Source organism: Struthio camelus, chromosome 1, assembly GCF_040807025.1.
Source record: "Struthio camelus isolate bStrCam1 chromosome 1, bStrCam1.hap1, whole genome shotgun sequence".
In the NCBI taxonomy this organism is placed as follows: Eukaryota; Metazoa; Chordata; class Aves; order Struthioniformes; family Struthionidae; genus Struthio; species Struthio camelus.
Window position 1 is genome coordinate 220,603,312 of NC_090942.1, and position 21,435 is coordinate 220,624,746.

At 44.4% G+C, this 21,435-nt stretch overlaps 1 protein-coding gene across 11 annotated transcripts in view; it reads left to right on the top strand.

Moving 5' to 3' along the window:
- Positions 1-21,435, top strand: part of PAK1 (p21 (RAC1) activated kinase 1) — a 73,959-nt gene that overhangs the window by 9,397 nt on the left and 43,127 nt on the right. For 3 of the 11 annotated variants that reach the window (XM_068930678.1, XM_068930681.1, XM_068930682.1), the window contains exon 2: positions 425-525. The exons of 4 other annotated variants lie outside the window; for them this stretch is intronic. The gene's annotated coding sequence lies outside the window, so the exon portion shown is untranslated. Of the gene's footprint in view, positions 1-58; positions 163-424; positions 526-9,552; positions 9,710-12,603; positions 12,797-18,260; positions 18,477-21,435 lie in introns of those variants that run through there. 4 more of the 11 variants (XM_068930683.1, XM_009688288.2, XM_068930685.1 and 1 more) reach the window with 4 other exon arrangements.

The following is a 21,435-nucleotide window of genomic DNA, read 5'->3' on the forward strand; positions in this document are numbered from 1 at the left end:
TTTCACATCATAAATTTTATTTTAGAGGCCCTTTACCTTTTTTTTTTTTTAAGGAATCAGTTCTTTATGATACTAGAGGCATCCTGCAAGAGCCCGTCCTGTCTTCTGACCCAGTACTCGCTCATCCTGGGACTTGGTCCAAATACCACCAACAGCGCTTGTGTGGGTTTGTTTGTTTGTTTCAGAAATGTTTGATCACAGGCTGACATGGGGCAGCATTAAACGCATTGGCACGCAATTTGAGAGATAACGGTCACTGGGATGAAAAGAATCCTGCCCAAGCAGCAAGCGGCTTTCTACCCTAAATATCATACCCGCTTGCGTCATCAGGCTTTAAGTCTAGTATTACAGTGGATGTCTTGCGTATCTGAAGATGTTCAGTTGCTCTTTGAATCCTACCCTGTTATTTTGGCTCATTATCCAGGTGCAGTGACTTCAACAAACTGATTTCCTCCTACGTGTGGTGTAGCTGTTTTTGAAGACTTGCGATCCTTCTAAACGCTACTCCATCTGCACCTCCTGCAGGTAAATATTCTGAAATCCAGTGGGATGAGCATGTGCGATCTCTATGGTCTGTCTTCCTGTTGTTGACTTTGCGTTCTTTTCATTTAGTGGATGAGCAGCTTCTGTTTTCTTGTGTTTTCTTTTTTTTTGAAAAGCCAGCCTTCCCCCGCCCCCTCCTTGCTCCCACCGTCTTGCAAAAAGCTCTCTAAAGCAAGGATGTGGCTCTTGGCCACTATTTTCCTTTTGATGTGGTCAGCTAAAAAATATATATATATATTAAAAACATTCTCCTGAATTTAAATTCTCTTGCAGAGCCTGTGTCCGATAAAGGGACGGGATGGTTCGCTCCCCACCTGCTGGGAGCATGCTCTTGGCTTGAGTTTTTCTGGGAGGCTGTGAACAGAGGGTGTCGTTTGATACAGTTGAGCTGATTGTGGCATGCTGGCATCGAAAGGCGAGGGTACTTTTCCCTTATGATATTTGGCAGGCCTCTCTGCTGTACGCTGACCTGGCAGAAAACAGAGCAGCAACATGAGTGAATATGGGCGTAGCGTAGTATTAAAGAACCTGGCGTGGAGCTATTTGTAGGTTTGAAACGTGGATCTAAGGGCTATAAGACAGATCTGGTGCCTTCTCAAGATTAATTCACAAGTAACTCTGTGCCTTTTTGCTCTTGCAAGATCTATCTGTAATTGTGGTACCTGCTGTGTGTGGCTTTTTATTTTCTTCTAAACTTCCTCTAGCCCCAAACTAACTGCTGAACTGTGCAGCAGGTATTTGGTAAGATCTGATGAACTTGAAGGAAAAAAAAAAATCTGTTCATTAAAGGAGGGTTTTTTTTTTTTTTGGTAACCAAGCGACCTAACTCCATCAGTAGCTTATGGATTTTGATGGGAGTGTGCAGGGAGTGTCTTAACAGCACTTAGAGTACCTAACCTTGAGAACAAAAGTTGAGTGTTTCATGTGGTTAGTTACTAAAAGATGTGGGTAGGTATCTAGCAGGAATCCAGAAAGCGCGTGGGTGCTCGATTCCCTCGGAAACCGTCGAGATTTGGCACCTAGGCTGGTAAAGTATTTTTAAAAACTCTTAAATATCTTTCTGAAAATTGGGTCTGAAGTTGCTAATCAGTGTGAAGGGTGGGGGGATTTTCTTTCTGAAGTAATGGCAGTCTTTGATCCTTGTTACTTTCTAGCAGATAAACAGGAGGAAGTTGAGGGAAAGCAACAAAATTGACTTTGGGGCTAAAGGGCTTGACGCAAGAGGAAGATAAAAGCTATATACATGTGTAGTTTTATAAAATGAGGAGGAGAGCAGGAGTGTTTTGGGGCTTCGTAAGGGTGTAAATGCCAAAAGATGGAAAAAGAAAACTATTTTGGTCTCAGCTCTTGAAGTGCCTGGGCAGGCAGGTAGCTTCACACACAACTTCCACTGAAAGGAGCGCTTGTGTCCATGCTTGGAGTATTTCTAGGATGTGCTGGTGAGAGAGAGAAACGCTTTGCATGGCAAGAAGAAAGGTGCATGCTCTTACACTTCAGCCAAGGTAAAACATGTAAATCTGCAGTTGTTTGCAGCTCTGATTACCTGCCATCTATCAGAGTGGTCACAACAGCTTACGTGAAAGTTGCTCTCTATTTCAGCCAGCTTTTGCAATGAGGAGGAGCGCGGAAAGAAAAACCCCTTAGGCCCCAGTTGCTCCTGTCCCGAACTTGCATTGTTAGAGTTTGGATCTCCACCCTGTGGGAAAGTGGAGCTGGCTACCATGGTGACACCGTTTAATCTCACCGATCTCTTGGTGGTATCTCAAACGTGCGTCCGCAAGGGCAGGCCAGGACGGGAAGGGGTGGGCAGGGTGGCAGCTGTGCCAAGGCACAGGTTGGTGTGAGGGGAAGTGCAGAGACAGTGTGTAGGCAAAACAGTCTGTCTTGGGACTGCTTTCCTGAGAGGCTAGGACCTTGCTTTTCATATCCATTAGGTCAGCTAGGGGACCTTGGGGATTGCTTGATGACAAAGGTGTAAAAAGGTCACTTGGGATTGATAAAGCCATAGCAGAGAATTTTTGGCATCAGTCTTAACTGCTGAAGATGTTGGAGAGTTTCCCCCACCAAATGCATACTTAGTAGCTGGTAGGTCGGAGAAGCTAATTTGAGAAAAGTTAGACCAAATAGGTAAGTTAGATGTTAATAAGTCACCCGGGCTGGATAGCGTTCAGCTGAGTGTCCTGAGGAACTTGAACGTGAAACTGTGGAACTGCTGGCCGAGTTGTATCATTTATCATTACAGATGGCTGCTGTGCCAGAGGTCTAGGGGATTGCCGGTGTAATTGCCATCTATAAAAAGAGGGGATCCCGGAAACCACACACCAGTGAATGTCACTACCGTCTTACCAGGAATGGAAGAGTCTCTGATAAAGAGCTCTGGATACCCAGATAAATATGACCTACTGCAAAAGGGCCAGTGTGGCTTCTGAAAAGGAAAATAATGCTCCCCCAGCCTAGTGAAGTTCTATGGGGTGCCGGTAAGAAGACGGGTACAGAAGAATACAGTATATTTGGATTTGCAGAAAACTTTCTGACAGGATCTTAAGTTGCTACAGGGTTGGAGGAAGGGTTATTTTATTCTTTGGAAGCCGGCTGAATAATAGGAAGCAAAGAGTAGGGATTGATTTCACTTTTCAGGATGGTGGGGAGTCATCAGAGGGTGTGCCCTAGGTCAGTATGGCAATCTGGAGAAAGGAGTGAGGAGTGAAATCTCCAAGCTTGTGGATGGTCCTAAGCTCTTTGGCGTAGTTGGATGCCACCCCAGTGACTAGGAACTCCAGACGTCACGTTGGCGTCATCGCTGAGCTGATCGTTTCATGGAAACAGCACTGTGCAGCAGCAGCCAGAAGAGCCGCCACCGTTGTGAGGAAGGGGATGAATGGGGTCATTTTGCTGCTGTGTAAATGCTAGGTGCATCCCCATCTCGAGTGTGATGTGCTGCTCTGGTCTCCATGCCTCAAGAAGGACACAGTGGAGTTAGAGAAGGGTAGCTAAAATGATCAAGAGGATGGACTGCCTTGCAAGGAGGGGCTAAAAAGGCTGGGACTCTTCTGTTTGGTGAGGAGAAGGTGAGGGGAGGAACACGGGTGAGGTTGGCTAAACGATAAAGCTGAATGTGAACATTTGATCCTGTGTTCCTACAGCTAGAGAGCTCTTGGTGAAACCAGGAGGAGATTGATTTAAAATAAATGGAAGAAAGTTCCTTACACAGCGGGTGTTGAACATCTGGAACTTGCTGCTTTAGTATCAGCAGGTTCAGAAAAGGATTATATGGATTTATGGGCAGCAGGTCCGTAAATGGATGCTAAAAGGATTAAGCAGGGATCTACCCGCTAACATCCCTAATCAAACAGATCTGGATGCTGGGCGAGATGCGAAGGAAAGGACATTGGAAGTGGACCGTGGGTGTGACCCAGCACAGTATTTCTTTTTCTGTCTCCTTTAATTCTCGAGCGTGTGGTTAGGGAGGCGAGAGCAAGCGATTCTGTTAAAACCGTCTCGCCATCATGTGAAGGAGCTAGTGCTGTGGCAGAGAATTGGTGCACGTGGCCTCAGAAGAGGTAGAATATGGTGATAGGCTTTGCAGCCCTCGACTGTGCTGGGCAAACACTACGTGTTGCCTTTGCGAGAGAGTCTTGGTGACCTTTCCTTTCCCCAGAGCTCTCTTCAGCAGGTTTCGCCTAGGAAGCGATCATCCAGGTGGCAGGCAGGCATTGGACGCTCCCTTGTGTGTGCGCTGAGATTTTTTTTTTTAATTACAAGTGACTTATCTCTCCTGGAAGTGATTTTTTTTTAAATACTGTCTTCAGCAGGGTGTGCATGTGAACTATATTTTAATTAAGGGCGAGGAATCTATTTTACATAACTCTATCAGAGATTCTCATGAGAGCGTGAAAACCGCCCTGAGGGACTGATAAAAAGGCCAGTAAAATCGGTTGCCTCACAGATGGCAGGCCTGATTCTGATCTCTCTTAGGCCCCGTCTACCTGTGGGACTTGCCCTTGGCTGGCCGACTGCCAGCGAGGTTGAACGGATGCAAAGGAACTGTCTCCTTATTGCTTTATTTTGGGGCACTGATTTATGGCTCCAGGCAGATATAGGTGTGGTGGCTGGAGCTCTGCCAGAGATTATTGTCCCCATAGTAAGAACAGCAAAACGGGATGCAAATTTGCCCCTAAGCCCTTTCAGCTGTGGCTTTATGCTCGTTCTGAGAACTCCTGCCACCATGCCCAGTGCACAGGGTGTTATAACACTCAGTTTGCCCATCTCATGCTGGGTGGGAACGGCTGAGGTGAGAGCAGCTTCTGACACTGCAACTAAACCTACCTCCGTTCATGAATCACAGTCCTGCCTTTTGAGCAGATGCTTTCCGCTTTGCCGTTTAGTGTGATTTGTGGTAGGAGTGAGTGCTTGTTGCAACCAAAGAATAGTCTACAGCAGCCAGCTGGGTTGCTTTTGATTTAACAGCGGTGTTAGTGGGATTGGATTGAGGTGGATCTCTGCATCTTTTCAAGTGGAAAAAAATGAAATTTTCCTGGAAGTTGCAAAGGAACCTTTGGAAGTGGTTATGTCTTTTTTTTTTTTTTTTTTAAGTCTACTTAGATTTGATTTCAATTCTAACACTGGAATGGGAGAGGGAGTAGATAAGAAAAATGTTTCTGTATCCTTAAGGAGGGAAAATTCACAGTGTGTGCGTGGGTTTTTTGTTTGTTTTTTTTTTTTTTCTCCCCTCTGAAGAACTAGTAAGTGGTGAGTGTGTTAAAATTCAATTGTTGCAGTACTGGAAGCAGAGCACATAAACAATAGAGGATCTCCTTCACTGTGCACAAAGAGAAATATGAAAAACAAACCTCTATAAAGAGACTAATGAATTTTATGAGTCAAACCTGGTCTGTCGTTAACATCTGCTGCCTGTTTGTCGTGACTGAAGTGAGCATCCCTTTGAGAAAGTCTCGCATATTGGAGGCAGTTTTAGTACCTCCAAAGAGAATGTTTGTTACCAGAATTACAATGTGTTGAATTACAATGGTGTTGAAGAAGCCAAGCCGTGGAGAGACTGCGCTGCTGTGACCTTGCAGGGTCTTGCTCAACCTGGTGGTGGCCTGCAATTATTTTTCCCAAAGCAAAAAGCCTAGCCAGGTTTGACATCTCTATTTATTGCATTCAGGGGTATAAGGGGCAGATGCCTTTCTTTTCTGTTGTGTTAATCCAGACTAAAAATCTAACGCCACTGAGTGACATCCGTGAAGGATTTCTGATGCTTTTGTTATATTTCTTTTCTCTGCTCGGGGAGCTGTCTCTAGAAGGTGTCTAGAAATTCAGATTTTTGTGTTGTCCAAAGTACGTAGTCGCTTTACATGCATCAAAGGCGAGTTTTGACGCTCAGCTCTTGTTACGTTGAACTGGCAGTTTGTGCAGCCTACCCAAAAGGCTTCCAGGACTTAAACTGGTGGGAAACAACAGGGGATGCTTGGGTTTGGTAATGTGTCCTACTGCAAATTGCACATAGCTGATGGACCCCTGCCTCAGTCTCTGGTGAAAGGAAGAAACTCACTTTGGAGGAGGACATCAGCAGGGAGGTGGGGCAAAGATAAGCCCAGCTGCAGCCTGAAGAGATATCCTTCAGCTGTTTAGCAGAGCAATGTGAGTGAACATACTTCAGACGGAAAGGAATCCAATGGTCGTGTCATGGCTTGGATGTGCTGTGCTGTGAAGTGAGTGAGTAGGTTTGGGCCCGTGCTTCAAGCGAATTGCAGACGTGAATAAGAGGGGCCTGGTGCTGGTCACTTCCTCGTGTGCGGCACAAGTACAAGAGTTAAATGCTGCATTAGTGGCACTTGCTTCCCTTTGTTATAGGGTGGAGGGCCACAGAGGATGCAGCCTGGTGTCAGAGCAGGGAAGCAGGGAGATGTCTCTGAAGAGAGCAGTGTCAGTGATGTGAATCTGAGAGGACCTGCAGAGGACTTTAAGCACCTCAGAGTGCAGAAGCTGCAGGGAAATTCCACGTGAGGAACTGATTTTGCAGAGAGAGGCCTGAAATGAAAATCCCATTTCAGATGTCAGAGGTCAGAACAAAAACACCATGAACTTTGCCAAGAGTTACCATCCAAATCTATGCTTAATGCCACTTGTGTCCTATAGGGAATAAGGTAAAGCATTGGAATCACTTGATAGTTTTAACCAGGAACAAACCTGGCAAGTTCATGTAGGAGGAAAGGAAAAATGCAGTGTGATGCATAGTAGCGAAGACTGAGCGCAGCAGCGCTTGTGTGTGTGTTGTCTCCACTCCTGGAAAGTTGCACTGGAGTTGCACAAGACTCTCCCTTGGTTGAGGAGGGTCAGGTTAGAGATCCTTTGTCCAAATTTGACATCCATAAACGCGTGGGCCCCGATGGGATGCATCCACGAGTGCTGAGGGAGTTGGCGGATGTTATCGCTAGGCCACTCTCCTAGTGCAGTACCAAACTGTAGCACCTTCTACCTGGCATCCTGCCCCGGTGGAGCACGTCCTGCAGATCCCTGCTCTGTGCCTTGCCTTGAGTCATTTTCAAAATTAGCAGGGGATTGGAGGTGGGTGCACACGGAGAACCCAGAGCTTAGGCTAGGACAGAAATCTGCATACCTGCCTTGGGCTTTTCCTCTGATGTAAACTTGGATGACCTTCCCCAACTCACTCAGAAACTGTGGTCTCAGTTTATATGGAGGAAAGGAGCTAATATGGGTAGTACTGTACGGTTTCGCGTATTCTCTGTTTACCTATAGGATTTTTTTCCAGAGGAACCCAGCAGAAATTGTTCCTTCACCCACGTCAGTAGTGCTTTGTCATTGAATAGTGTTTTACAGAGCGCTTTCTGTACGTTGCTTAAAATTTGGAAAAGGATCCTGGAATTTTATTAGTCTCTTTTCTAGATAGCAGGCAAAAAAAGAGTATCATCCTTCTCTACAGAAACTTTCCCTTACTTTGTCTTCCAAATTATTTCAGGGTTTTTCTTTATTCCAAATGTCTGTTAATTAGTTGTGCAGTGAAACAACAGTTTGTTCTTTTTGAAAGCGGCACAGATTAGAAGATTCTCACATACACAAGCCATAAGCAAAGAAATAAGAACATCCTCAGGAGTAATGTGAAGTGTGATGGTTTCTGGACTGCTACATGGCTGAAAAGTGATGGGTAGGTTGGGATTTTGCTTGCACAGATCTCCCAAACTTCAGTACTTTGAGTTTTGCTTTGTTTTCTTTGGCTTCAGGAGGCAGCCAGTATTTGGAGCTAAGGCAGTCTGGTACTCTGCTTAGTGTCCCCAAAAGACCTGCAAACTTAGCCAAACTTGTAGGCTTGAAAGAGATGAGCTGTGCAGCTTGAATTGTGACTGGACGCCTCTAGTTCTGGGAGGCTGAAATGACTGTGAGCTTTTTGAAATCTTGTTCAAACTGTTTTTATTACACTCAGACAGGAATGTTAGGTTCTTTGTTCCACCTCTTAAAAGGCAAACCTTTTTATTTAAGCCATTTGCGGCTTTTATAGTATGATATATTTGGGTCAGGGGAGGAAACGGGCATAGGCTGTTAGATGTTTCCAAGCTGCTTGAAAAGTCCTTCTGAATGCGTGAAGCTTCAGGAAGTTTTAAGATCCCAGCTGAATTTTGCAAATAATCTCTGTCCTGATTAGGATCAGAAATAAACCCCAGCATTTGAGTTGTTTTAGACTTCTGTGCCCATGAGTGAGTGGGCTGACTCCTCTCTGAGACCGACCTGTTCAAAAAGGGCTCCGCATTTAATTCTAGACTCTACTGGGCTCTGGAAAAAAATGTCCCACATCAGTTATGCTTAGTGAAATGTTATTGTTGTTCGAACAGGACAAAAATGTACGTTCAGCAGTCGGAGGTAAGATAAGAAAGATTTGCAGTGCCTCTTGAAACCATTGGAAGTACATTTCTTGATGCCTGTATACGCTTGGGTATGAGTTTTGGGTCCTCATCTGTTTATTTTGGTTGAGAGAATAACTATTTTTGGGGTGGGGAGGCAGAGAAAGAGCAGTAATTCTCATTATTCCTCTTGTGCCTGTAGTTATACCACTGGAAATATCCTGCTGTAATATACAAAAGAATACACTACTGCTTGAAATGGCCTAGCTGGGTCTGTCAAAATGGCCAGAATTTTGGCCGTAGTGACAGAATTAGGGGAGTAAGAGAATCTTGTACCTAGGTTTAAAGAGATTTCGGGAGAAGCCCAAAGACTGAGGCCTTAAGAACGGAGCCTGTTCTTTAGTGCTCCTTTTTCCCTTCTCCTCTTCCTCCCTCCTTGGCCTGCTGACGTCAGCCTTCAATTACTGCGAGAGGCCCTGCACTTGCATGACAATAATACTGTGCATTTGGCTTTAGTTTTAAAGCCTACAGGTAATTTGTCTTTACAAGGCTGGGAGGCCTCTTGTTGACTGATTGCGTCCATAGGCATGCAGAGATTCTCCTGCTGTGCAGAAATTCTCCCAGGGTGGTGTTGTCATGCACATATGCAATTGGTTGTGTGTAGCCAATGCGATGCATTTTCGGCTGTGCCTTCGACTGGCTGAGGGTGTGTGTGTGTGTGTGTGTGTGTATTGCAAGGATTGACTGTGGGGCTGCAGCTCAAACTGCCGTGACTTATGCTGTTTGCTTTGGAAATCTGAGTTTCACTTGGCCCTGATTACCAAGCTGATTGTTGCATTATCCGTGTAGCATTCTTTTTTTTTTATAGTTCTTCTAAAATTATTTACATAAGTAATTAAGAAAAGACTGTGCGTTGATTCTGGAGAAGCTCGCATATCAAATCCTATGAGGCTAGCAGCAGGTGCTGTGAGTAATGACTCTTCTAAATTAAGCAGCTCGTTCCAAGGCACTAAGTTAATTTCTAGGTAAAGAGCCTGCATACAAATTCTCAGAATCAGCTACATCGTGACCCAGCAAGTTACTTAAGTCTATATGTAGCTTTAATCACACCAATTGTCTCACTGAAGTTAACGGGGGCCTTTCGTTTTTCGAGGAAACCGGGACTGCGCTTGAGTTTCCGTTAAAATAGTGCCGTCGCGTTGCCGTCTGTTGCCTGGCTCCGTGCTCGGCTTGGTGGCTCTGTCCGCATTGCCAGCGGAGGTGTATTTGCAGCATGGGTAGGCACTGCAAGCCGCCTGGGGCCCAGGGTATGTATGCGAGTGGCTAATGTTTATGCTGAAATCTGCTGTTGTGGGTTTTTTGTAACTAAGTACCAGAGCTTGCTAAAGTGGTGTTTGAGAGGCTTATGCCATTTCCTTCCGCAGCTTTGTGTGTGCAAGTGAATTTCTGCCAGTGACCCCGTGTCTCTAGCGGAGTTGTCTTGCGATGCGCGAGCAGCCGCTGTTGTCCCACAGCGCGGGTGCCGCTCAGGCGACGTTGGCATTAGCCTCTTGCCTTTGGGTTTGTCCAGCTCCAGGCAGCAGTGTTTTTGGTCTGGGCTAAGAGCGCACCCACAAAGGCACGGTGTGTTCTTCAGAAATTACACTGAGCCCATGAGACTGATGGGGTCTTTGTTATTTGCAATTTGAACGCTACGTGATTCCCATATACTGCGCAGGGCTCTAAGGAAATAGGAAGACCTTTATTTTTGTTGCTGCGTAGAGCATGACTTTTGAGTATTTGTCTCACTTGTTGAGTAAGAAGGTGTGGTTCTGGCAAAGTTGAGCTCTCTTCAGAATAGGTCTTCCCCCTTTAAGATCATCCCAAAAATATAGAGAAAGGGGGAATCTGTACTAAAGAGAACTCCATGCAAAGTGGAACAAAGCAGAGATAGTGCATTTGTTTCTTCCAGGGACTCAAAAAAGAACACAGCTTCAGTGAGGTAGAGCAAAAGTGGTTCGTGTGACTGTAGATTGGTGCTTGTCCTTCCTCGAAATTGTAGTCGGTACCTTTTCTGTCTGTGGATGCTCTGCCTAATTATCAAACTGCTGCTCCAAATCATACACCTGTTAACTAGATCTGAAGCCACTTTTCACTCTCCTCAACTCGTTTTTGCTGTGCTCAATCATCTTCAGAAAGAAATGCTCTTAGGATTGAAGCCTTGAGAGGTCAGGGAAGAGTCCTTTCATGTTGAAGAGCAATTCCAGGTGACAGCATGCTTCCGAGGGCTGCGCTCAATTTTTATGAACAGCGTTACAGAGCAGCATGACTCTTGTAATTGGTTTAGTGGTCTCTATTTTCCTACATTGTTTTTTTTCTTTTCAGTTTTAGTTCCTACAAGTAGCTTTATTGATTTAAATAACATTGAGCCATCAAAAGTAGGGCTTGATCCAGGCCCTGCCTGTCAGCTAGTGGCAGGTTCCAACTTTGTGTTCATGAAGCCTTGTCAGGTGGAGAAGGCGCTTGCCTTGGACTTTGAAGAGCCTGATAGAGTTCCCTGCTCTACAGCAGAAACAAGTCGGATAAGCTACTTGGTTTTCCACTAGCTCGGCTTCTACTCCAGCGCCTGAAATCTCTCGCAGAGCTGTGAGGAAAACGTCCTCCTTGAGTGGTGCTCCAGTTCTGCAGGGATTGAGACAAAAATATCTTTAAAAATGATGAAGAGGAAATTGTACCTGCTGCTTAACGCTGACTCCCCACTCTTAAAGGCTCTTCTGACTGTGTGCCTTGTGGGTTTAGCAGATGGTGTGAATGCTTGTGACTGTAGTCTGTGATACCGTGTGATGTCTGCAGGGCCTGGAAGCAGAGAGCTACACCGGGCAAGAGTGGTGCAGGCAGTGATACGGTGACAGGAGCACAGGAACATGCTAATTTCGTGCACCTTTTTTGGGCAATCTTTTCTGAAAAGGGCCAGAATTTGACCCCTTTAAAATACTGCGGTATTGGAGCAGCAAAATCCTGCTTCCCAGATGATTTAGCGCTGTGTGGGCTGCAAGAACTAGAAGTGTCAGAGACTGTCCTCTGCTGCTGGCAAGCAAGGAGGGAAGACAGAAACAGCAGAGGGCATTTTTATTGGGTCAAATTTAGTCTTGCTAAGTTTGGGCCCTGAAGCTCCTCTTGGACTGTATTTAAAAAGAAAAAAAAAAAAAAAGCTTTTGGAGAGTTGAAGATGCTGAATTTACATCCAGGAGATCACTGAAATTATGTAATAATCCCATATTTTATTAAACTCTACTAGATTCCCTGCTGTTTTAAGCTATTAGATGAGTAACACCCACAGTAGGTGGAGGCTGCCTGGCTGCGTGTGATGCTTAGAAGTTGACTCGCAAGGTAAAATCACAGGTTGGGCTTTCCTGGGTCAGCTGTCGCCCATTTGGATAACCTGTAAGAAAATCAGTTTTGTACCTCAGTCTTGTTTGGTTTGTCACCATTACCCTGTCTGCTTTTGCAACTTGGAGGGGTATTGACTGTCTCTCTCTCTTGTTTGCTGTTGAGTTCTTGGCCCCACATGGCCTCAGACTCCACTTACACTTCCAGATGTTGCTCTGATATGAAGAATAGTAATTTTGAGGGGGTTGGGAGGGCCTCTGTATCTTTCTCACGAAGGACTGTCTGTCTAAACTCGATCTATCCAAATCCTTTTCCCAGGCTGCATGAATGATTTGTAATGCTTTTTGTTATCAAAACGAGAACTTTAAGGAAAAGGAATCCTGTCCCTCACCAAATATAGGAACACTGGGTTAAGGGACCTGGACACTCTAATAACAACAAAAAATGACTCTACCGGTCTTTCCTCTGAGATAAAACGTGTCAAACGGATTGCTGTATCATTAGATTGAAACTTGGTTGTTACTCCTGTGTGGCAATTTGTTTCTCTTCTCCTAAAATACCTCTGGAGAACATCCCACTGTAGCTCTGTTCTGATCCCAAGACTACATACACACACGTTAAGGAGCAAGTTCTGATGGTGAGGTCCGGGTATCTATTAGAAAGCTCTGAAATCTGGTTTGCTTTCATAAGCATTTCCATTTAGGAAACAGGAACTAATACTGTCCCATTTTTAACTCCTAGAGGAGGAGGGGAAAATGAAAGGCTTCAGAGAACTAGGCTTTTGTCTAGACTGCAGAGCTAGCTGGTTTTCTTGCACTGGCTTGCCAGCCTGCCTTCTCCTTTCGGACTCTGGTCTACTGCTGCATTCCTTCATTGCTTCCCTCTGTAAAGATTATTTATTGACTCTCAAAGTGTGCACGATGGGGCAATTGCTCTGTTAGCTGAGATCCTACAGTCTTTCTGCACTACAAAAGCCTGCACCAAGCAGCTGACAGTCCAGCTTTGCACGACGATGAATTTCCTAGGTATGCTCCTCAGCGGTGACGGCAATATTTGTATGGCTGCTGTTTATTATGCTGTAAATAATAGTTTAATGGGCTTGCACGGAATAGCTTGTTATTCCGTATTGGTGTGTGGTTTTTAACGGTATGTCGCGGAATTGCTTATGCCTTTTAATTTGCATCGTTTAAAAAGGCAATGTTTTTAACACATGATCATGAAGTTAACAGCTTGTGAAGCAGAGGGCAGACAGACTTTTGCCTGCTCCGGAGCTTTTCCTATCTAGAGAATGTAAGTCATAAACATGACAGCTATCGGATTTTTTTTGCTGTATGTTTTTTCTTTTTTTCCCCCCCTTTTTTTTTTTAAACTTTGATTCATTGGGCTTTTTTCCTTCTCCTGCATCTTGGATAGTTAGTTCTCCTTAAAAAAAAAAAAAAAAAAAAAAAAAAGACTAGTTTCAGGGTAAAATGCAAGAATATTAACTAAGCCATGAAAGTCTTTTTGTCATTTGAGTGCTGCTTTTAAAAGGGAACCTGTCACGTCTCTGCGGCAGCGCGTGTGCTTAGTTTGACTCTTCTGGGGACTGAAATACGACTCACTTTGGAATAGAAGACCCCTTGTCAAACTTTCCCCTGGGCTATCTTTTCAAGATTTTGTGTTTTATTTTGTTTGAGGGGGGGAGGTCACTGGTTGGGGAGCTGCTGTGGCCACTGAAGAGCCCATACCGAATCTTTATGCGTTGTCTCCCAGATGCTACGTTGATTCGTTGAATCTCACTTGTGCGGTAGGTGTTGGTCTCGCCGTACGTAAGCCCCTATTGCCTCCAGAAAGCCGAAAAAAGGATCCTTTTAAGAACTAGGTGGCACAGACCCTAGGTTGTAGTTCGTGACATCGGTGACTTCAGTTTGGGCAGGAGCCAGGTCCCGTTCAGAGCGGCGATACTATAGGAAGCCTCTGGCTCATGGAATGCATGAGCCGCCTGTTGTTTTGTCCTTACAAGATAAAGGTTAGATTGGGCTGGACAGGGCCGTTAGCCACATTTTCCTCAAGTGGAAGGTCTTTCGACTCGGTCATATGGTTAACTAAAAAAATATCGACTAGCTAAGAGCTAGATAAGAGAGATGATGGGGACAGTGAAGTCCCTCAACCCGTAGCAGGCTGGTTTCCTGAGTATCCAACTTACTAATGTCAGTCAGGCCACAAGGCCACCGCGTGGGCAGCCTCTGGCTCTCAGGTCTAGGTGCTTCATAGCTGGAAGCTCATCTGTCTTCTCACAGGTCGCTCTTGTGGAGGCTGCAATTATTCAAGGGTGGTTCTGAGGGTACCTGTGGGAGACGACTGTTATTTTGGGAGGTGGTACTGTGTGGGCTAAAAAGGCGCCCTGAAAAGCATCTGTCTATTGCTGGTGTTACTTAGCTGATAGCAGCAGGAAATCTAGCAGGGCTTAATAAAATGTGAGATTATTACATAATTTCGGTGATGTCCTGGATGCAAAGGTTTTGGGGGTTTTTTGCCCTGAAGAGCCTGGTTGGTTTGACGTTGAGTTAGCCTGTGGGGCTGTGTTTTTGACCACGCGTTCTTAAAATCAGCGTGCTAAATACACTATTAGTGTGGGATTGCCAGAATGTGCGTGTACGTCCACATATATTGGCTGAATTCAGTTGTTATGAAATACACCCTTGGAGACCTCATCTCAGATGTTGTCGGCATGTCCTTCACATTTTGCCAATTTGCAGGAGCTGTGAGGTAGCACTGCGTGGGAAGTGTTACAAGGCATTATGGGAGAAATCCTGAGAACCTAATTTGGGCCAAACTCCTACTGTTTTCAGTGGGTGGCTTGCTGGCATTAGTGCCAGGTACCCCTTTAGCTGTCACAGATGACCTTTCTGCCTTTCTGAAGTCAGTGAGACTGAGAATTGGTGCCTGTGTCTTATATTACAGATCAAATTGCAGGATTACAACCCAGGCCAGTGCTGCTTAAGATTTATGCATGCAGGTGGATTTGTGAACAAGAAGTTGGTTAAATAAAAACCTTTCCAGCAACTGTTCCTTAGATTCTCAGTAATGCTAATCAAATGCCAGAGATTTAGAAGTAGAAATTAGCTGGCGGGTTAGAGCAGTTGATAAAGAGGACTTTCATTCTGTAGGGGAAGCTCTGATGTTCTGAAAACTCTGCTTGGCCTTTCCCTTTGCTGAACCTCATGAGATTCTTGTCAGCCCATTTCTCCAGCCTGTTAAGGTCCTTCTGAATAGCAGCAAAACCACCTGGTGTAGCAACCTCTCCTAGTTTTTTTGTTGTCTGCAGAGTAAGTGAAGGTGCACTCTGTCCCGTCACCTGTAGTCTTTATGGAGAATTCGGAGCCCTCCATATAGTGTTTTAATGAATCAGACTGCTGAACAGCTCTTGAAGTAAGTTGCTCTTGGCTGGGGGAAATGAGACAGATGAAGTAACTTCCCCAAGACTGAGAGCTTTTAATCCTGTGTCTTACAGCAGGAGACTTCATCTTTATTATTTGACACTTCAGTTCCTCGAAGCTCTCATATTTGCTCTAATACCAACTCGTTCCCTATGCTGACACCATAGCAGCCTGCACTGAATATTGCTATACAGTGTTGCTTGTTGGGCAAAAGCTGGACGGAGCGTGCTCTCTAGGGCAGGAAGTCCAAAGGGGAGGTAGGTAAAGCGCAGCAGAAGAGTGAGAGAAAAATCTGATTGTAATTTCATAGTATTGCAAAGTGATTTTTTTTTTCCCCTAAACTGTGCCCCAGAGGAAAGAAGGGCATCGACTGAAATTTTCTCAGTGCTTTATCCGTATCCCCCCTTCCCCCCAAACCTACACCCTACCCATAGTCTAAACCTCTGGGGTAACAGATGGTGTTAAGAGGGGGAGGGAGAGAGAGCAATTTGCATCTAAATAGCTGAAATAAAAGAGGGTCATGTCCCAGAGACCAGCCCCACTCACCTGCTGCTTAAATCCCCCTGAGAAACAGCCAAACATGCTTAGTTTCTTTAACGTCTGTGTCAGCTTTGCTTAACTCTCTAAAGCGTGCTGTTCTAGAGAAGCCGCAAGCCCGTGCATATTGCCAGAGTGATTCTGTTCCAGCCCCAAAACTACGAAAATATTCTGGTGCCGCTCTTTGGTGAATGAAGTTGACAGCTGTGTCTTTTTTTTTTCTTTTTTTTCTTTCATCCCTCCCATCAGAGCTACTTCTGCTGTGGGGCATCCTAATCAGCGTTGTGCCCAACGCTGATGTTATAGGAGGGCTGCAAAGCGTGTGCGTGAAGCCAAATTACTCTGGCTTCCTGACTGTATGCAGACAGGCATTGTGAAGTTTCCCAGGTTAAACCAAGTCCTTGCTGTTCCCACTTTCAAGAGCTGTTGCTTAATAATTTTATCCGTGTGTATGAAGGTCTAACAAGTTGTCTCGTGGAGGTGAGAAGAGAAACACACACCCACCTTTCCTATTTATTAATGGAGACTTTGCTTACGGCTCTGCTTCCAGCAGGGAGCAAGCGTTAGTCTCCTCAGACAGAGCTCCTCAAAGTCTATGGCTGTACAGACCTGTAATAAGGAAAATCTTCCCACTTTATAACCATGTGCTCTATCCCCAGTTCTCAAACCATCCTTTCTAGTTTCCAGCCTGTTTTTTGAGGGAGGCAGGCTGTGGAGGAGGCAAGAAAGCCTCATTACGTTCTTGCTCTTAAATACCCAGGTGAGCAAAGCCTGTTTCCACCCAACAGTTCCTTGGACTTACACGCTCAAGTGCTAAAAATAAATACTGTGGAGATGTTCCCAGGGGGTTCAGGAACTTCATTAGTTTTGTCTATTGGCATCTTCCCCACCTCTGAATCCGCTGGAGCCCTGAGAAGTTGGAGTTTGGCAGGCTTCGGTGCTCGGCAAGATGCGGAGCAGTGAAGGAGATGGCTGTGGCCCATCTCTCTCTATCACCTGGTGGAAAAACCCTTCCACAGAGGAGTATGGATTTGGAAGATCTTGACTCTCTGGCTTCCTTCTTCGCAGAGGCTTGTAGGAAAAGACGAAGGGAAATTTTGAGGTTAAGCTCTTCTGACTTGCCCAGCCCTCCCTCCCACAGGTGTCATGAAAGAGGAGCCATACTCAGGGAGCGTGTCTTGGTTTTCTTTTCTCTCTACATCCCCAAGTGTGTTTCCATATAGTGAATGTTAGCACCTGAACGACCCATGTGCATGAGGTAAATACGGATTTGGGCAGCTACTTTGTTGTTTATAACCCTCTGGTGTTTGCGTGTGTGTGTGTGTGTGTTTTTTTTTTTTTTTAATGAATTCAAGTGAGTAAAAATGAGATGAGGTGTATGTATACTTACAGAAGTAAGCTAGCCACTGAGTAATACCAAATAATGTGTGCACTGTGCTTTATAGCTTTTTGCAGCTTTTTGGGGGGGTAATACTTTATATCTTTTGTGGATAATTATGTTTTCTAAATTCTTATAAGACACACGCTTGTTCTCTGTGAGTAGACAAAATAGCTGAGTTACTTATGTGAGTAGCCTGCAGGCTGTGAATTGAGCTCTGCTTCTGCACCGCTGCTTTGCTATCGAAACCTTGCTCCTTCCACCGTCTTCTCTTGGACCCCAGCTCAGGGACACATGCACTTAACCGCCTCTGGCATCTAAGCTGCCTTGCGTTACTGTCTTCTGTGGATAAAATGTTGTTAGGCAGCAGGGCCTCACTGAGCATGTGAAGGCAAATCCAGAAATGAAAGATATTTTTTGAAATATTCCTTTTTTAATTAAAAAAAAAGAGTAATCTGTGCAGCTATAGGAAAGTCACATACTACTTTTTGACAAAGGAGGCCAAGGATGGAAATACAAGGTAATAAGATACCCCTTTAAGGCAGGATTCGCAGGTAGCGGGGAGGAGAACAGGAAATTTGTATTTGTTGGACTGAGTTGCATGCCTTTTTTTTTTTTTTTTTTTTTTTTTTAAAGCAACTTAGCAAGCGACTGAATGACATTGGGAATCTTGAATTCTCTAATTTTGTGGCCTCTCCAATTGACCGAGGTACTTTTTATGCAGAAAGTAACATTCTATTTTCAGTTGCTTTCTGGGTGAGAGACTAAAGGATTTTAAAAAAGAAAGATCTGTGCTGGAACAGAACCACACCTAAAGGAATCCTCAGGATAATAGGATTATTTGTCTGATTTTCAGTCTAGTTAGATTTCTACTTTAATTATTTTTAGCATACATTCAGCTATGGATTGTTGTCATAGGTCTAATTGCCTCCTAAATCAGAGGTAGCAATATTCTAATTCACCCTTTCCCTCTGAGGACACTAGCATTTAAGAGAAAGAGTACAATGATATGTAAATGAAATACAGGCATGCCTAAATAGCACACAGTGTTGAAAGACATTAGCCAAAATTTAAGTCATCTTTACCTAGGATGCCTTGACAGAGAGATGACCAATTGATGCTTTTCTGGATTTATTTATTTCTCTATTTTTACAGGTCATTTGAATGCTTAGAAATGAGAAAAATGTCAATAATCTCAACCTCTGAGGAAGAAAAGGTTAATGAATCTCCAAGGAAATGGCCAAAATACAGATGCTCCGTGGGGGAGAGGCTGTTAGGAACCAGCTGAGCAGGGGCTGGAGACAATACATCCTCCTGGATCTAAGCTACAGGCTGTCTGCTGATGGCATGAGATTTTAAACAGACCTGCTTGTGAGTTGGTTTGCACTGGGCTGCTTTTTGAGAGCCCATTTCAAAGAGTCATGGTTTGGGTTTGGACCACTTCTGCTTGAGATAGCTCAGTTCAGTCTTATCAGGACCAAAGCAATAGTTTTTTGGAGATTTTAAGCGTACCAAGCAGCAAAACCCTCTGGGAGTTTTAGGTATGGGGATGTAAATTCAAACCCTGTTAGAAGTTGAAAGCTTTTCTACTCAGCTCAGATCCAACTTCTGTTTTTAATGCTAGAGGGCCCTAGCACAATGGCAGACCACAGATTTGGAAGTCTGTTATAATATTTTAGTAGAGCAACTGAGACTGATAAAACTTTGAGGCTGTGGCTGCAGTAGCAGATCTATTAGATCCTCAGATAGACTAGATGGGTCCTCAGATAAAAGTAGGCATATACTGAAGTGTGTTCAGACAAAGAAGAGTTACTTCCAACCTGAAATGAGTTTTTCTTAAAAATAAAAGCAGCCAAACCAGTATATCTTGGGAGGCTGTGATCAGCACCTGCAAATATTGATATAAGAATACCAAGAATGGAGGAGAACTCGGCTTGAAGGGAATGACTGGAAAGAAATAGTGGAAAGAGCAGCCTTCTGCTTGCGAGGGAGAGGGTGTACTTAAGCCATCAGGTTCTGCTCTGTTCTGGATTGACTTGTGGGATCTCCCTTCCCGTAGTCCACGTGTTTCTCTCCGCAGAATCCCTCTGCAGGGAGAGGAGTCCAAGAACAGGAAAGGGGGAGGCGATGTGGGTTTACACCTACCGCAGCAGGTGTAAGGATGGGAACTGTAGTGAAGAGGGAGGCAGTGCACACACGAGGCAGAGTGTAAATGCCATAAGGTGAACGGGGCAAAATTAGTCTGGGAAGTGCTGCCCTATACATTCCTCCTGGGTCTTTGAGATTTCTGGTGGGTTATGCAATAGCCATTTCCAAAACTGACTGCCTTGTTTACATCTGAGGGTTATAGCAAATGGAGCTGTTTAAAAAAAATTGAATTAAAATTGAATTTAACAACTGGATTAAAACTACCTCATTTTGCATTCTCTTGCCTTGGGTTTATGATAGGAGAGATGGGGATTATGGGCAGGTGCCATGGGATTCGCACTGAGGTGAGAATTGTTTTGTATGCCTGCATCCTGAGGAAGCTTTAAGGTTGGGGTATTAGGAGGAACTTCTGCAAGAGCGTGCTGGTAGTGAATGTCCTTAAATCTTCGTTCCTGGAATTAAGAAAGGATGATCAGAAAACTCTGTGTCTTGATCTGCTGCATGCTGTGCTCTTAACAGTGAAGCTAATCTTGTACTGATTACTGTAGCGGGAAGTAGCAGTGGGACTTCAGCAAGGGGGTTTGCAGCGATGAGAGGGAATGCTGCGCTGAATAAAATGCTTTGACCCATATTGCTTCCTGGATCATCACTCTTTAGATGCTGTCTTCGTTTTGGGAAACCAGTGAGTGTTGGCTAACGCTTAGAAAAGGTACAAGACCATCTGTAGAGCTTCCTGGCTGCACGGTAGTGACAACACTTCTAACAATTTTTAGCATTTTGAGAAGGGAAGGGAGAAGCAAGCGATCTGACAAAGCAGTCTTTCGATAAATAAAACATGCATGCTTGTGGTCCATTCATCACTGAAGTCCAAACTCTGCTGAATTTGTAGGTCCTACTAGTGTTGTTGCTAATTTTGTGATGTAGACGCCCATTGGAAATCGGATTGAAAAAAGCAAGTCATGTGCTGGGGATGATGGCCCGGGCTGGGCATGGAAGCCTGACCTGTCTCAGCTGGATTGAGTTTTTTTGACTACAGCTGCTGCTGCTACTTCATGAGGGAAAACCAGGTTTACATAGGTAGCCATGACGATCCGTGTATCTCGCTTAGAGCTGCTTAGGTTGTTGCAGCAAGAACCCAGAGCAAGATCCACGTCCCCAAAAGTCCTGCATCACAAAGTTGAGCTCCTGCTATTAACTCCTACTCCTTCTAGTTACATAGTCCCTTAAAATGGGCCCAGTACTATAATAAGTGATGTTCTTACGATTTGCTTTTTTTATTCAATGGAATAAAAATAGTTCAGTTGGCTCATCTGCCTTATTTAGCTGATGGAGCTTGTGTCATAGTCGGCTGTGGAAACAGCAGATCCTTTGTACCAGACCTATGGAGCTTTTTATTCTCTACCTACAGGCAGTAAGTATGATTGGGATCCGTTTAAAGGTACTGATAACATGCCGGATGGTGCCTCCTAAAAACAAACTCCTGCTCATTAAAAGAAATGAACGTGATTTTTAATGCACTAGTGAATGTTTTGCAGCACATGTTATAAAAGTAACAGAATCTGCTAACCTGAGATCTTGCTGCAGTGTAGCAGTTGCTTCTGTGCGTACTGGGTTTATTAACTATGTTCAATAGGGCATTTTGCTAAATGGAATATTATTGTAAATACAGAGCTAATGCTTTATCAGTGAAGATGGCCCTACTGTAAAAGCTAAGCTATGAGGTAACCCTAAGATGCCTTAGGCTTTTTCATCCTCCCTTTTAAAAGAGCTACTTTTAGAGTATCAAATGTGTCATAATTGAAGGAACAATCATTGCAAACTTAAGAATTATGCATAAATCTGCTTTAAGTTGTTTTGCCTCTACCGGTTGTAAATTTGCTCTTTCAGTTATGGATCTCTGTGCTTGCTTTCCGTGTCTCTCTCTTCAGTTGTCTACAAAACCTTGTGTTCGATGCAGAGCTCGTTTTCTTCTGGGGAAATTATTCATTCTGCCTCCTTCCCCATCTTTGAAGAAGAACCAGAACTTGAAAGAAGCAACGTGAAACTGAAGCAATTTGTGTGATTTGATTTAATTGAAAAATACCACCAGTATGAGCATCCCGGCTGGCAATTAAGGGAATGTGACAGATTTGCCAGTCTGTTGCATAAATGCTACTGAACACAGGGCTTCCTACTGTCATTA